The sequence below is a fragment of the Amblyomma maculatum genome, chromosome 11 (assembly GCF_055883805.1).
Source record: "Amblyomma maculatum isolate TAMU_Amacu chromosome 11, ASM5588380v1, whole genome shotgun sequence".
In the NCBI taxonomy this organism is placed as follows: domain Eukaryota; kingdom Metazoa; phylum Arthropoda; class Arachnida; order Ixodida; family Ixodidae; genus Amblyomma; species Amblyomma maculatum.
In genome coordinates this window covers 97,920,709-97,937,671 of record NC_139354.1, presented here as the reverse complement: position 1 = coordinate 97,937,671, position 16,963 = coordinate 97,920,709, and the positions used below count along the sequence as shown (strand labels likewise).

Below are 16,963 nucleotides of genomic sequence, written 5' to 3'. Positions count from 1 at the left end.
CTACACTTATACATTTATTATACATTATACGGAAGCCAAATGCTACCGGAGAGACATGTGTTAGCACTCCGGCGATTTGTTTATATGATACGAAAATGTCTTTTCTCTGGCAATGATACTGTTAGCACATGTGATATCTTGTCTTTGGCGCATAAATGCACTGCATGTGTGTAATAAAATTTTGTTGGAAGTAGCGCTCGCGTTGTTCGGTCTTCTCGTGTGTCTTGTCTGTATTCCGCTACACTATCGCTATGTTCAAGCACCAACAAGCCGAAAAAGCTACGCTTTCGATCTATTTACAATAATTTGAATATGGGAGCGCCTGAAGCATCAACTATGAATTAAGTTTTCCGTCCTCTGCAGTAAACAGCCGGTTAATATTATGACATACATGGAAAGCTCTTCTTCACATTTATTTTCTTTTAATAGCCATATATAAAAAATTTATTTATGAAAAATGTGGAGAATTAACGCCATAATTACTAAAGGATTAGAAGCAATATGAACGCTGCTAGTTCATGTTTGGAGCCCGACGTACTTGTTGTCGGGTGTTTTGCTCAATTCAATTGTAAGCATTCGTTGGAAGTTGTGGATTAAATCATCTCGCAGTGCTCCCAGCCCGATAAGGTGATCTGAACCTTCTGCAATAGTGGACTGCCAGCGCACCTACACACTGCGGAAGCTACTGAGGCCTCGTCATGAAATACACTCCGGCCTCAATTCAGCACCCAGAAAAGAAAGCTGAAAATGATTAGACATTCAATGGCCCCTAGTGCATTTACCTGGTCCTGTGGCATCTAGATGTACGCATATCACAAAGCACTCAATAATCGGAACTGTCGCAAAGTTTGGCAATTAGCACGCACTGGTAATCAACAAGTACTCGGACGTGTCTTCAGGCAATAGCAACTGCCTCCAGCAGCAGGTCTCCTCACCTCAATCATGTCACGGGGTTCCAGGACGTGCTCTCACGATAAATCAGCTTTCGACATTGTCGCCTACCCAGTGACATACTCAGACCACGGCCGCTCAATGGAGGCGCACTTGGGTGCGGCCCGTCGCGTCGCCCAAGAGAGCCGTATTGTGCCTAGTTCTCATCGCCAAATCTGCGGCGCCACCGCTCCGGGACGAGTCCAGTTGACAGTTGACAGCCGTGTGGTGCGGAAGCGGGTTCCATCGCTCCTCCAATTGCACGTGGCTACCGGAAACGGACGGACTGGCGACAGCGGAAGCTTCCGAAGCGTCAAATAGATGAGAGTAGAGTTCTTTCTTTTATTAACTTTATTTTGTTATCAGCTAGTTAGGTTAGTGGCAGCCTAAAGAATAGATTTTAGCTCTTGGTCCTAGCGGCCTGGTTTTTCGTGCTGGCAGCTAGGTTTTCTTGGCGTTCATTATTTAGCTACCTTGTTTAGATAAATATTTTTTTTCTAGGCTATTGGCATTCGCAGAATTGGTTTTTAACGCGTGTTTGCTAGTCGTTTCTTGTGTCTTCTTTTGGCAATTTGTATATTCTGAGAATTCGTAATAGATATAGTTCAGTCGATGAGCGCTAAGATGTGCAATCAAAAGAAGGTAAAGTGTACTCAGTGTGAGGCGCAGGTTAATTTCAAGGAAACGCGTTTTGACTCTGTAGGTGAAGCGGAAGGCAGCGACTTTTTGTGTCGGTGTTGCGTACTGAGTGCGCGTCTAGATAGATTTGATCAAGAAAGGGGCAGTTTAGTGTCTCGTGTGGATGATTTAGAAATCGAAGTACGTTTGTTAAGAGCGGAAAATCAGAAACTGCTTGGACAGCTTACTCAAATTGAAAAAAAAGGGGCCGACTTTATCCTTGGAACCAACGAAGACGAACATTTCAATGCGGGCCACGTGGCTGGGGCCAGCACTGGCATGGAAGGCATAAGCAAAGTAGGTCGGGCGGATCCGAACCGTCAGAGTTATTTAGAAGCAGCTAAGACGCCAGAAAAAAATGAAGTAAGGAAGAATGAAAATCCCAGAGACAAGGACACAGATAACCGAAAGCAGGAGCCAACAGTTGGGAGAGGGAGAGAGAAGGCCCAGGTGCTTATCGCCGGAGATTCTAACATGAACAGGTGCAAGCGAGATATCTTGAAACGTGTAAGGGGTGATAAGAGAGTGTTGGTTGAAGCCTTCCCAGGAAGAACAATAAGGGCAGTGCTAAAAGAGAGTAAAAATAGGCTGTTGAAGAAATCCGGATAGCGCAGTATGGTAATAGTAGCCGCGGGGCTAAACGATGTCCTAAATGGTGACGCTGCAGGAGTGGTGGAAAGTTTAGCTAAGGGAGTTGACGAGATCAGGGAGATAGCACAACAGACGCAGATAGTTGTATGCACAGTACCACAGGCGCTAGAATTGAACGGAAAGATGAAAAAGGACGTGGTGACAGTTAATCAGGACATAAGAAAGTGAAGCCTGGAGAAGCGTTTAGAAGTGGTTGAGGTAAACAGGAAGGTACATAAAGCAGGTTTTGGTAGGGCTTTTCAGCGTGATGGCAATCATTTTAACAGAAGGGTGGGAGCAGAGATCGGCTGGCGCCTGGCAGGCAGGGCTGTAGCTTTTTTAGGGGGTCCGCGAGGACTCCGTGCACAGAGGTAGTTAGAAGTGAAGCAGAAGAAAGTGTAATAATGGAGGCTGAGCCCCCAAAAATGGCAAAGAGTAGGTCGAGAAAGGAAAGTACAAAAAGAAATTTAACACTAGGATCAGCTACATAAACATGCAAGGAGGTAGAAAAAGAGCGAAATGGCTAGAGATAGAACAGCAGTTGAAGGATGACAAAATAGGTGTGTACGCTCTTTGCGAGACTCATCTCAGGGATCTATAAGATCCGCCGTTTATAGAAGGCTACGTCTGGGAAGGGTGAACAGAACGAGAACGGAAAAAAAAGGGTAGAGGGGTAGGTATGTTGATACACCAGGGAACAAATTGGCAAAGAATTAAATCATCTTGTAAAGGACATATCTGGGTTTCAGGAACAATGGGCGGCATAAGGACAAGGCTAGGGGTAGTTTATTTAGGAACAGGTCATCAATGCAGGCAAGAAAACAGGGATCTTGTTGAATGTCTAAGTGACGATATAAGCCAGTTTGGAAACGGGGCCAATATTATTCTACTGAGGGACATGAACGGCCACATCGACGATCTGGATGGATACACGGATTGTAACGGCAAGCTAATGCTAGATTTCTGTGAGCGACACGATCTAGTTATAGTAAATAGAGTAACAAAATGTGAAGGCAAAATCACGTGGGAATTCCGCAACAGGCAGACGACCATTGACTATTGTCTAATGTCGCATGAAATTTATACCAAGGTCACAAAATTGGAAATAGACGAAGAAGGGGAGTGTAGTGTGGGAAGGGATCATAAACGTATTAGTCTGCAGATGGGGCCCTTCATGAAAAGAGAAATGGAACTTAGACAAAACGTAAACGCAAAATTAAACGACAATCAAATAGCGCAGATAGCAGCAGACATAGAGGAAGCAATAGAGAAAAGCCTCATGGAAGACTGGGATTATTAACAGGTAGAACTACTCATAAGGAGGAAAATTCAGGAGGCTAAAGTAGCAAACCACTGGAATGGAAAGAGGAAGCCACGGAGCTGGTGGAATAAGGAAATCAGGGAAGCTATTGAACAACGACGGGCTGCTTCAAGGAAACACCGAATGGCAAAGAAAGCACAGCTATCTCAGGAGGAAATCGACCAAAAATGGGAATCATATCGACAAAAGAAACTGCAAGTGCAGGCCCTCGTCCAAAGTAAAATAAGACAGTCCACCGATCGCTGGATGGCTGACGATGCCTCTAGAGGCTTAGCAAGAAAATTCTGGAACCATATAAGCCGCCGAGGGAAGAAGAATCGAAGAAAGCAGGATCGGATTCAAGATAACGAGGGAAATTGTTTAAAAGGACATAATGCAGTGAACTACATTACATCAGTTATAGCCGAGTCATTTAAGAGCGACGATAGGGTAATCTCCGCAAATCAGGAAGCAACACAAGGTAGCAGAATACAAAGCAGCTTAGAACTGACCAATCTAAACTGGAAATAGGCAGAAAAAAATATCCCTAAAAACACATATACAGGAATAGATGGAATTCCGATCAAGCTGATTAATGAACTAGGTCTAAAAAGTAAGGAAACGTTGTTAAAAGCTCTGGAAACAGTCAAAACGAATACGCAAATTCCGGACAGCTGGCGGCAGAGTAAAATGAATTTGATTTATAAAGGGAAAGGAGACAGGATGCACATAAAATCCTAGAGGCCGATTACCATAACATCTGTTATGTACAGGTTAGCCATGCAGGTGGTGAAATTAAAGGTGCAAGTATGGGTTGAAAGTAACAAGATACTCGGAGAACTTCAGAACGGCTTTAGAAATTTTAGGCGCTTAGATGATAGCCTGTTCATGCTTACCTAATGCATCGAAATATATAGAGTGGAAAATAGACCTTTGTATTTGGCCTTCCTGGACGTAAACGGGGCGTATACGACAACGTAAGCAGGGAACTCCTGTGGAACATATTAAAAGAAGGTATCGGTTATGGGATAATAGAGTTCCTACAGGAAATATACCTGGATAACAAAGTAGAAATTACGTGAGAAGGGATAAGAAGTACGGAGGATGTCAAAGTATGCAAAGGATTAAGACAAGGCTGTCCTCTATCACCGGTGCTGTTCATGCTTTATATGATAAACCTGAACGGAGGATACAAGACAGTAACCTAGGTTTTAACCTGTCATATAGATTAGGTGGAAAGACGGTAGAGCAGCGCCTCCCCGGTTTGATGTATGCAGACGATATTGTGCTGCTAGCTGCGAGTCTGGAAGAATTGCAAACTCTAGTTAAGTATTGCGGAGACGAAGGGGACGCTCTAGGCTTCAGTTTCAGAGGAGTTAAGTCGGGTCTGATGATTTTCAACGGCTCAACTGATCAGGGTCTTAAAATACAAGGCCTTGAAATACCTAGAGTAGCAGAATATAAATATCTGGGGGTATGGCTGAAGGAATGATTGGCATACATTGGAAAGCATGAGCAATCACTTAAAGCCAAAGGGCGAAGGAATGCCGGGATAATGAAGCATAAGGCATTTTGGGGATACAATAGGTATGAAGTTTTGAGAGGTATTTGGAAAGGAATTATGGTGCCCGGATTTACTTTCGGAAATGCGGTTTTGTGCCTAAAATCAGAGGTACAGTCGACATTAGAAACAAATCAGAGATCCGTTGGACGATTAGCACTAGGTCCCCACGGCAAAACTACAAACGAGGCGGTACAGAGAGGTATGGGCTGGGCATCTTTCGAAGTACGGGAAGCTCAGAGTAAAATATTATATGAGGAACGCCTGAGGAAATTGGACAGTTACAGATGGGCAGCTAAAGTATTTAAATACCTGTACCTAAAAAGCGTTGACTCACAATAGAGGAAAAGAACCAAGAAACTAACCAGTAAGTATGCTAATAATAAGGACGGAGAAATAAAGAGCATTAAGCAACAGGTGAAAAACACAGAAGGTAAAAATTGCATAAATTCGTTGGAAAAGAAACAGAGTGTGGATTTATACCGAAAGTGGAAAATGCAGATCAGGAAGGAAGATTTGTTTGATAACTCAAGAGGCAGTGCCCTACGTTTTGAAGCTAGATCAGGGCGCCTTAGAACACGCAGCTACAAAAAGAAGTTTAACAATGGAGATGACGCATGTGCTGGATGTGGAAAATCCAGTGAAACAATTGACCATATTATACTCCAATGTAATGGTATCCATCCGGAAGTTGGTGCAGGCGCAATCACTGTTCCTGAAGCGCTGGGGTTTAGAGATAACAGTGGCCAGGTGAATAAACCGGCGGTGGAAACTAGCAAAAAACGACTGGAAGATTGGCGGCTTAAAAGCAGAGAAGTGACATAATGTTAGTAATGTAGGAACAAAATTTATTAAATAGAATGATGGTTTAGTTAACCATTCTGAATCAATAATTAAGATATAGGGAGACAAATGAGCATGGCAGCTACTGCTACCACCCCGTTTCAAAGGGGACGCTCCTATATTCCATCCATCCATCCATCCGAGTCCGGGCGGAGAGCTGCGCGCAGCGGCCGTGGCTGTGTTTTCGTTTCGGCGTCTGCGTGGTCGGCGCTTGCTCAATTTAGGATTATGAGCGGCGTTTCACACATTATGTGTGCTATGTGCAAGTTTGCTATTGATAAGGTGATAGAGGCAAGTCATCATCAATAGGCTTTTTCAAATCATTCGTGGTCTTTCGTTTACAACGAGAACGAGGCAGTCATGTGCTTCGCTGAGTGCGCACCCATTTAGTTGCGTTTCAACCACTGTAATAACGTATTAGATATTGCAATCATGAAATCGGGACATGGACTGGGGCCATTTATTCAGCGTGCACTTTTCTGGAAACTTACGATTCAGGACGTAGCGTTCAACATCATTATTGTTCAGCCTGTTCCTCCCTTTTCACTGGAAATAATATTCAAGTGGGTACCACCACCTAAACATACCAGCTAACACAAACTGTTGCAAAAGAAACAACACAAGACAGCCAGTTCAACGACACGCCCGCAGGGTCAGGTAATTTTTTTCTCGTCTGATATTATGAAGCCGCGTGATGCACAGAAGACACGCAAGCTCATTTTACAAGCGAAGAACTTTTCTCTAGAAAGGTTTACGTGCAAGCGTGATTTTTTCCACTGTCTAATTGATGTTGCCTGTCCAGTTGGTCAGCAGAGGTCGCGTTAGTTTGGTTAGGTCCTTTGTGTGACTGCGGTCTTCTCTTACGCAAATCAACTCCGGACATTGCACAAAATAGGGAAGAATGGATGAAACTAACATGTGGCATAGCTTGCTGCTTCTTATGACCTGCGGTCACTTCATCACCTTGCTAACAAAGGTGCATGGTGATTTTCAGATACCTTAGGCACGGCCGCTCAATGGAGGCGCACTTGGGTGCGGCCCGTCGCGTCCCCCCAAATAGCCGTATTGCGCCTAGTTCTCATCGCCACCGCCGTGGCGCCACCGCTCCGGGACAAGTCCAGGCGGAGAGCTGCGCGCAGCGGCCGTGTCTGTGCTTTCGTTTAGGCGTCCGCGCGAGCGGCGCTGGATCATTTTAGGATTTATGAGCTGCGTTTCACACATTATGGTGATGCCACGTGCAAATTTGTTATTGATAAGGTGACAGCGGCATGTCACCATGAAAGCGCTTTTCCAAGTTAGACGTGGACCCGTTTACAACGAGAATCGAAGAAGCAGTGCGCCTCGCCGAGTGGGCACCCATTTAGTTACGGGCGTTTAAACCGATGTAATAAAATATAACATATTACAATCTTGAACTCATGACAAAGTTTGGGGCCATTTATTCAGCCTGCACTTTGTGGAAACTCACAATTCAGGACGTAGCGTTCAGCATTATTGTTCAGCGTGTTCCTCCATTTTCGCTGGAAATAATATTGAAGTGAGAAGCACCACCTGAATGTACTAGCTGACACAAACTTGCAAAAGAAAGAACACGAGACAACCAGTTCAACCAGACGCCCGAAGGTTAGGCAATTTTTTCTTTTTATTTTGAAGCCACATGACGCACAGAGGACACCCAAGCCTATTACAAACGAAGAACTTTCCTAGAAAGAGGTTTATGTGCAAGTATTATTTTTTCCACTGTCAGGTTTATATTTCCTGCCCAGTTTGTCAGCAGGGGTCGCATTAGTTTCGTTAAAAACGTTTTTCAGAGGTCCTTGGTGTGACTGAGGTCTCCTCTCTCGCAAATCAACTCCGGACATTGCACAATATAGGGAAGAAGGGATAAAACCAACATGTTGCATAACTTGCTGCTTCTTCTGACCTCTGGGCACTTCATCACTTTGCTAACAAAGGTGCACGTAAGCTTGCACAAGGCAACTACCTCCATTTTTGGATACGTTAGGTGTCCATCGTCAAGATTCTTGATAATTCCATAAATTGCTTCAGTTGGCTTTGCTACCTGCAGCAGGGTTTTGCAGGAATCACAAGGCACCTGAAAACGAGTACAAACCGTTATCAAAGGATTGGGACAAATAAAAAAATAATGACTCTCTAAAGTAAGCACTCGAATACTTTTAAACTTTTGTTAAATATAAATAATAAAGACCCCCCCCCCCCCCCAGGGCGAGCACTGAAATCAACAACCAAATTAAAAAAAAAAGAATGTTTCATGCAATTTTGTAAAAATGTTTATACCTTCTCTTCACATGTACGTGCAAGGTAACCAGCCAAGTATGCGATCGGTGCTGACTCTATGTCTGCTGCTGGTTCACACTACACATGAATGTATCCAAGCTCTCTAGAAAACTCTCGCAGCAGAGGTGATGGCAGCGGGCAAGGTACGACTTTCGTAATCTTTAATGCCAAATTTTATAGCTGCTTTCGCCTCAGAGTTAATAGGTGCATTTGCGGACTTTGATGCTTGCAAGATGCCAACCTGCACAAAGCATGGCAAAATTTGTATTATCTCCGTTGATTTTCGTTTGTCTCTAATGGTACCTTCAGTATTTTCTCTGAAGTGAAAACTGCAGCCCTTGCGTCAACTCTGTCGTTCCCGCCATTGAATTGCCTTAGGCTGCTAAAAAGCGATTCTACAGGATCGCTGTTCAGGGCCTGCGTTAGGACGTATCGGAAGCTGAAAATAGGAGATTCGGTCAGATGCAATGCACTAGTAAGGCGCACAGAAGACATTATTGTAAAGATACTTACTTGACGTGATCAAGCAGGTACTCAATTAGCGCCACTGTTGATCTAGTTGTCATGATTGTTGCTTCGTACGTTTCCTTGGTTAGTCTTTGCTTCGACGTGCCTCCTTGGACCTGAATGTCTTCGATATAGCAAACAAAGTCCAACTCTAATCAAGAGAGCCGCTCGTCATCTGACAGATAGAATGGCTCCTCTTGGTGCTTCCATGCCTTCACTGATGCAATGTTGTGCAAGGCATACCATTTGGATATCATTTGCATAAACCTGATTGTGGCGGAACTATCTTGAAACACGCTTCAGGGTCGCACTGAGGGTTGCTCTGGAGGAACTGAAGTGTGGCCATCACAGGTGGGGAAAATATATCTACTGCCTTGCGCACCTTCATTTTTTCAAGGTTGCTTGGCTCAACATGAGCCCGCGTGAGGAACTTTACAGGTTTAATTAGAAGTTGGGATTGTATGTCAAAAATCTTCTTCAAGTAATATCCACCTCGAATGGCCTGCCCCTCAACCATCATTTCTCTTTCCAGAAAGTTCGTGCGGAGATTTTTTATCAAGTGGTTTGGGTCAAACGCCAAAAAAAAAGGGGGTCACTTCTGAAAAGGTGAGGCACGGCATGTACAAGTGCACCTTCCTCTGAAAGGCTCTTGAAAAAGGCAACGTTAGTTTGATGGTTGTCCGCAACAATTCTTGCGATGCGAAAGCCAACCTCTTCGACTGACTGCATGACTTCCATGGCCATTGAATGAAGCTTATCATTCTTAAGGCAGCGGGTGAAAAAATAACCCACTGGTATGATGTAAGATGTTGATAAGCCTCTCAAAACAAAACACAACAGACGGTTTGCCACCTGAGGGATTGTTGTTGAGAGCTCCGCAGAGCCGATGTCTACGAGGCCGAACACTTTGTCGACTTGCCGGTCATATATGACCTTTTGAGCTATAGACATCTCATCAACAATTAATGAACAGTAGGCCTCTTGCGGCACACTCAAGTTTTCGTATTCCACACGAAGGCGTTCTTTGATGAGAGATGTCACACCAACTTCTCCTGTTGACTGACCAACATATTTCTGCAGAGTGGTACGGCACGGCAGCTTAAAAAGACCTCTTGATCGGACATGCTCGTTGCCTTTGCTTGAGCATGCTTTCCAAAGTATGCACTCTCTCAGAACATGCTCCCTGTACACAGTTTTTTTCATGCAACAGTTGGTCACTTGATTTCTGATGAACAGAGCTGTTTTTTCACCTGCTTCGGCTGATTTTAGTAACTTCATGAAGTCCTGAACCGCCTTGTTTTCTTCATAACCTTGCAAGCGCTCTTTCAATTTGTCGTGCTCGGCTTGCAGTTTTTGCAGCGCTTTTGCTTGGCGAGCGATTTTTGATTTCAGCCTGTTCTCGGCCTTCTTTGCATCGTCCAACACGCTCGCGAGATCGAATGCAGTCTGACAAGCCTCATCAACCAGCAAAGCATTTTTGCTACAGATTTCCAACGCAGACTGGCATGCATCCTCCACCAACACGTTATTTTTGATGCTCACTTGCGTGCTTACTTCAGGAGCAACATCGTGGTAGCAATCAGAAAGACGATACCCACTCACATTTGGATCCTCTCTGGAACCGTCACGCTCAGCTGGAGTTCTCCGAACTGTGTCATCAGCAGACCGGTCAACTCGAGGTCTCTTTGTTCTTTGCGAACTTGCTGGTTGCATGTAATGTGGGTAGTTCGCGAATACGGAGGGGACGGCTGATGGAAGCAGGATCTTCAGTTTTGTGTTCTTCCTGTAGTCGTCGTCTGTGAAGTGCAGTGAGCATACCAGTGACCTGTCACGATCGGCTCCCACTGGCTTCCTTTTCCGGCCGAGCCCTACCGAGATATGTTTTTTAGCCATGCTGCTCGACGTTGTAAATCGCACGGGAACTCGTGGTAACCGATCTTCGGATCTTTCCTTGAGTTCGTGGTGCATAGCGGCACACAGCAGTTGCGTGGCATAGTGACGCATGCGTTTAGGACGCTGTTTACACAGGCACCGATGACATGCACGCAGAACTAGCAGAACCACGCGGGCATACTGAGCAGCAACAACTAAAACACGCGCCAAAACAGCGAGCGAAGTCCTTTCCGCGTCGTCTGGCCGTCCGTGCCGGCAGTAGCCGGCGGCGCCTCGTCCCGGAGTGGTGGCGCCCCCGCGGAGAATGACGGCGGAAACTGTAACTTCTCCCAATACGCGCTTCCCCAGCCATTGCGGCGCCGCACCAAGTGCGCCTCCATTGAGCGGCCGTGCCTTAGGCGTCCATCATCAAGAATTTTGATAAGTCAAGGGTTTTGCAGGAATCACAAGGCACAAAGTTAATAAATGGATGGGGGCTAATAAAATAAAATAATTGACACTCTAAAGTAAGCACTAGAAGTTTTGAAACTTTGGTAATATATAAATAATGAAAACACGGGTAGGCACTGAAAACAGAATAAATAAAAATGTTTCATGAGATGCTGTAAAACTATTCGTATAATTTTTCTTCAAATGGACGTGCAAGATAACTAGCCAAGAATGCATTCGGTGCTAACTCTATGTCAGCTGCTGGTTCACACCACACATGAATGAATCCAAACTGACTCGAAAACTCCCTCGCAGCAGACGTGATATGGCAGTTGACAAGGTACTTTCATAATCACGAATGCCAAGTTTTATGGCTGCCTATTGTTGATAGATGCATTTGCTTGCAAGATGCCAACCTGCACAAAGCATGGCAAAATGTGTATAATCTCAGTCGATATATTCTTTTTTTTTTGCTAGTGGTACCTTCAGTATTTTCTCCGAGGTGAACACTGCAGCCCTTGCGTCAACTTTGTCGTTCCCGCCTTTGAATTGCCTTAGGCTGCTAAAAAGCGATACTATAGACCCCCTTTCAGAGCCTGCTTTAGGGCGTATCGGAAGCTGAAAATAAGATTCGGGTAAATGCAATGCACTAGTAAGGCACACAGAAGACATTGTTGTAAGATACTTGATGTGATCAAGAAGGTCCTTAATTTGCGCCACTGTGGATCTGGTTGTCATGATTGTCAATTCGTACGTTTGTTTGGTTAGCCTTTGCTTCGACGTGCCTACTTGGACCTGAATGTCTTCGATATGGCAAAGTCCAACTCAAACCAAGAGAGTCGCTCGTCATCTGACAAAAAGAGCGGCTTCTCTTGGTGTCTCCATGGCTTCACTTATGCGATGTTGGACAAGGCATACCATTTTGATATCATCGTCATAAAAGTGATCGTGGCGCAGCTATCTTGAAACACACATCCTTCAGAATGACACGGGGGGTTGTCCAGGGGGAAATGAAGTGTAGCTATAACAAGTGGGGAAAATAAAGCTATTGACCTGCGCACATTAATTTTTTCAATATTGTTTGGCTCAACATGAGCCCGCGTGAGTAACTTAACTTGTAATGTGGGCAGTTCGGGAACACGGAGCGGACAGCTGAAGAAAGCAGGATCTTCAGTTTTATGTTCTTCCTGTAATCGTCATCTGTGAAGTGCAGTGAGTACACCAGTGACTTGTCACTCGGCTCCCACCGGCTTCCTTTTCCATCCTAGCCCTCCCGAGATATGTTTTGCAGCCATGCAGCTCGACGTTATGAATCGCATGGGAACTCATGGTAACTGATCTTTTCTTGCTTTCGGGATGCACAGCGGCACACAGCAGTTGCCTGCCATGGTGCTGCATACGCTTAGTACGCTGTTGACACAGGCACCGATGCCGCGCATGCAGAACTATCGAACCACGCGGTTATGCTGAGTAGTCAAAACGATAACACGCGCCAACCCAGCCAGCGCGCTCCTTCCGCGTCGTCTGCTCGTCCGTGCCCGGCGTGGCGGCGGCGCTTTATCCTGGAGTGGTGGCGCCCCCGCGGAGAATGACGGCGGAAACTGTAACTTCTTCCAATACGGGCTTCCCCAGCCATTGAGGCGCGACGCGACGGGCCGCACCAAGTGCGCCTTCATTGAGCGGCCGTACTCAGACTCTCTCCGACTCACAAAGGATTGCGCCGATTGGTATGTGCCATCGGTCAACCATAAGCCCGCCTAGTGTGGCAGGAGCTCATATGTGGCTTTTCTTTGATCCATAACTCCTTTCCCAGGGAGTTCTGCACAGAAAGTCGCAGGATCAGGTCGGTGGAATTCTTGCACTCATTGAAAACTTGTTTTTACCATGCGATATTCACATCGAATGCATCCAAGACAACCACACAAGGCAACCACAATAAATTGCGTTAGACCCTCCAGATAATTTGTTTTCATAAGGACACTAATCTTAATATATTCTCGTCAATGCAGCTAACAATTTTGGATTTGGTGATGAAACAAAAGGCACACGCGAATATTTGCAAGAGTTAGTTACTCAAAATAGTGTTTGCCGTTATGCATTACCGTGATAGCCTTAACAAGAAGTGCCAAAATTACATACCAATCTTTATAAGAAGAAAACGGCTGATTATTAAAGAGTAATTGCGCTGCCTGAATCCTTGTTACATTTAAATTTTAAGAACGTGTGGACAACACAGATTCTGCTCGGATATTTCTGTATTTGTATTTATATATAAAAGCACACTGGTCGTAAAATATTGCAGAAAGTTTCCTCAAAATTCATACCTTTCAAATTCAGTTATAGCGCTCACAGTTCTGCATGGTTAAGTATTATGAAAAGGAAAATACATAGCTTTTCCATTTCGGCCTCATATATGATTTAAAAGTGATACCCCATGATCATATAAAGGAAAACAAGGCTGTAGATCATCTTACGTGAATGCTATTAAGAGTACAATTAGTAATATTGATCTTTTATTCACTTTTCTTGCTCCCACTTATATTGTATTGGCTACTTCAACAGCTTAAATAAACAAGATATTGAATTGGATGTAAATATTCATGTTTACATATTTTTCTATTTCAATCTCCTCAGTGCAACCCATTCTCAAGGCAGAATAAATGCCCGGTTGGATGCGAGTGCTTTGCGGAAACAAGTCAGTCAAAGATGGGAGCGTGTCTCGACCCGTCTCTTCCGCTGCCTGCTGGATACAGCTCTGTGCCCAAGTTAAACAGGGGAGTGTGACTTGGGTGGAATAACTGATTTAAGCAGAGTTGAATGATAAATTTGTGGAAGCGCTGGAATAACTTATGCTACAAAACGTCTTTCTTATAGAGAAATATATTTGCCGCAGCAATCAATTCCAATAATAGTCAATATAATCTCGAATCGTGTGAGGACCACTTGAAGACAACAGCCCTAGTTAGAAACCTAGAAGTGTCATGCCATTCACTGTTTACCCAAATCAATACAGCAAAGGTTGTTTTGGCTGCCAACTGCCGCTATGCTTTGCTGATGTTGATAATGGCTTAGATATATTTATTTTTCTTTAAGAAGCAAATGTGGTTCTTTTATATATTATATTGTGATCTTTATTTACCCTTGAATGTCGCTGTTTATAGTTGATTTTGTCCCTTCTACAGCTTTTCCGTCTTTTTGCTTTGCCATAATTTGATTTTTTTTTTCAAACATTCCAAAATTACATCAATTTTTCTACATTCGTTTTCCTAAACCTTTCATTTTCACACGCCCACACCATCACAGATAGGAGTGTGAGCCATTGCTTCATATACAGATTTTGCATGCATTCTGCAAAACCGGCGTTCAATGGCTGTCGATCGAACTGTTTGTGGCATTCGCGAGTAGTAAGAAAGGATGTGGTGCCGCCTACGCATTGGGTGTTTCCTTCCAGGCGCAATGCAATGTGTGCACATTTACTGAACTTCGCCAGTGTAAAGGATAAATCGTGGTTCCTTTGATGTATTTACATTTTTAAATTTCGGCGTCCATAGTAGCCCGTATTCATGTGCGTGGCCCCTAAACCTTGCATTTCACATGCCTGGTTTCAGAGTTCTGCTTATTTATTCCCTCTGCAAAGTATTCGGTATTCGGCGAGTGCGTGCTTTGTGTGTGTTCAAAAAAGAATTCAGGTTACTATTACTTTTTGCATTTACTCATTTCACTGTTTCTACTGTAGGGCATTAAGCTGGCCTGTTCACGCAAGAAATCATCTACGGTGCCTGAAAGTCGTAAGGCAAAACGTTTTTATGGCGCTTCCTTATAAGTGGTACAGTTGCCTTTTACCATAGTGAAGCCGTTGGAAGGACGTAAAATGTTCCCGCCCTTGTTCTTAGCGATATGAAATATTTATGACAAAAACTGTTTCCAAATGTTTCTCTATGGGACCGATGCGCGAAGCCTACAACTAAGCATTTTAAAAATGTCCACCATAATACTCGTCCTTATGTTTCCATGAACGTTTCAACAGGCCAGAGTAGAAGTTAGAGATTTAAACCCAAATAAAAGTTAAAGGGCGCCTAAAATTATAATAATTCGTGACTATCATAATCACAGTCATAAAATTATAAGTCTACCCTCTCACGAAACCCACCCGCAACTCCCCTTTGGAGTACTGGTTTGATTAAATACACTTCGCCACTCATCCAGTCATTGCTCTCTAAATACTTGCCTTTATTATTTATGTGTAATCTAGAAACTAGACACTGCATGATTTGAAGCCAAAAATTTTAGTTTAATATATGGGGATTGCCATTCCAAATAAACTCAGGTTATGAGAGAGGCCGTAGTGGAGGCTTCAAAAATATCGATCACATGGAATTCTTAAAGGTGCATAAAATCGCACAGCATGCATGCGCTTTCATTTTCGCCTACCTTTAAAACTGGCCGCCTCACGGCATTTTTATTTTCTGGAGAATTCTAACAATACTTCGAAACTTCTCTCCTAGGATGATGAGGTTCCATGGTTGACATCGCCACAATGTGTGACGATGAATTTCAATGGAAGGTTTGCAAACAAAGCTGCGATTCTAGTTACAAAGAACACACAGCCGATGTGCTTACTTAACCAAAAGAAACTATGCAGTGATGCAGTTTTCCGTTTCATATCAGGGCCACCCACTTAGGTATGAAAAACGTGCATATGTATTCACACAGAAGAAAAGTATGAGCGGCGGAAATAGCCCTACTGTGGCCACATTCCCCATAGTCATATTGGACGCAGGCAAACCAGCCACATTGCTGGAAGGTACGTTGTTATGGAGATCTTATAGTGCTTTTGTTTGAAAGAGAACATCTAGAAACCGCAGAGGCTGTGAGGAACGACCAGTCGAAGGCTCCAGGATTGACTTCACCTATCTGGCAATCCTGAACGTGCAATGGCACGTAAACACAGGGTGGCGTTTTGGTTTCGTTTAATCCCCTTTAGTCCACTTAAAACTCCGGCCGCATCTCAGCAGGCCACTAATCGGCTTGAAATGCGAGAACCTAAGACCATGTAAAGACTGCCACAGAGCAGACAGCAGCTTGGACACTGATCCACTTTTGCCGATGATCACAAAAAGACGGAAACATCCATTCGGCAAGCAGCCAGCGTTATTCCTATCTCTATATAATTTTCATACCATCGCTCCAGGAGAGATCAGGTTAGAACATAACACAATAAATTTATTATCGGACAGTGTAGTTTGTTCCCTTATATTGCATCAGCTATAAAAAGCTCACTCTGACCACCATTAGTTAGCAAATATATTTGTTTTATAAGTTTGCATCTTAAGCCAGTGTTTTCAAATATGACGAAATGCGTTTTTCTTTTCATGTGTTTTGCAGTGTGTTTTCCCGAGTCGCTCAAGCGGCTCCCAAAGAAACTATGTGTGCAAGACCTTCAAATAAGCACAATGTTTTGTCGTTTCCTGTCTTCTCAGTGTGATCCACGTCTCCAACAACACCGCTGCCCACCGGGATGTCAGTGTTTCCGGGAGACGAGTGACCCAACCATCGGGATGTGCCTTGATTCTGTTCTCCCACCTCCTCCAGCGTACGAAGCAGCGTTCACAAAAAACAGAGGATTGCCAAGCGGAATAGTCCGTAATAGAGTGTACAGCCGCTGAATAAAATTATTCGGTAAACATTCTTAAGCTAACTAGTAGCCGGCGGCAGATGTTACAACGTTATTCTCCTACTCGCTATAAGTTGTTACGCCTGCAATTTATTTGGAAACAGGCAGTCCTGCACGCGAGCTGTGACTACCCACACCTGCGCATAGATTTTTACAGTATCCATTCAGCGCACTTCTTGCCCTGCAATGGTTTTTTTCTTCCGCGACTGGTTTTCTAACG

General features: G+C 44.1%; 1 long non-coding RNA gene and 1 pseudogene across 1 annotated transcript in view; one reads left to right on the top strand and one right to left on the bottom strand.

The window, feature by feature from the left end:
- The window catches only part of LOC146174471 (uncharacterized), a 55,635-nt gene extending 38,878 nt beyond the window's left edge, over positions 1–16,757 (top strand). The window contains exons 3-4 of the long non-coding RNA XR_014701784.1: positions 13,704–14,857; positions 16,550–16,757. This is a non-coding gene — a long non-coding RNA (uncharacterized LOC146174471). The remainder of the gene's footprint in view (positions 1–13,703; positions 14,858–16,549) is intronic.
- LOC146174472 (uncharacterized) lies at positions 8,548–9,830 on the bottom strand (annotated as a pseudogene).
- Positions 16,758–16,963: the final 206 nt, after the last annotated feature.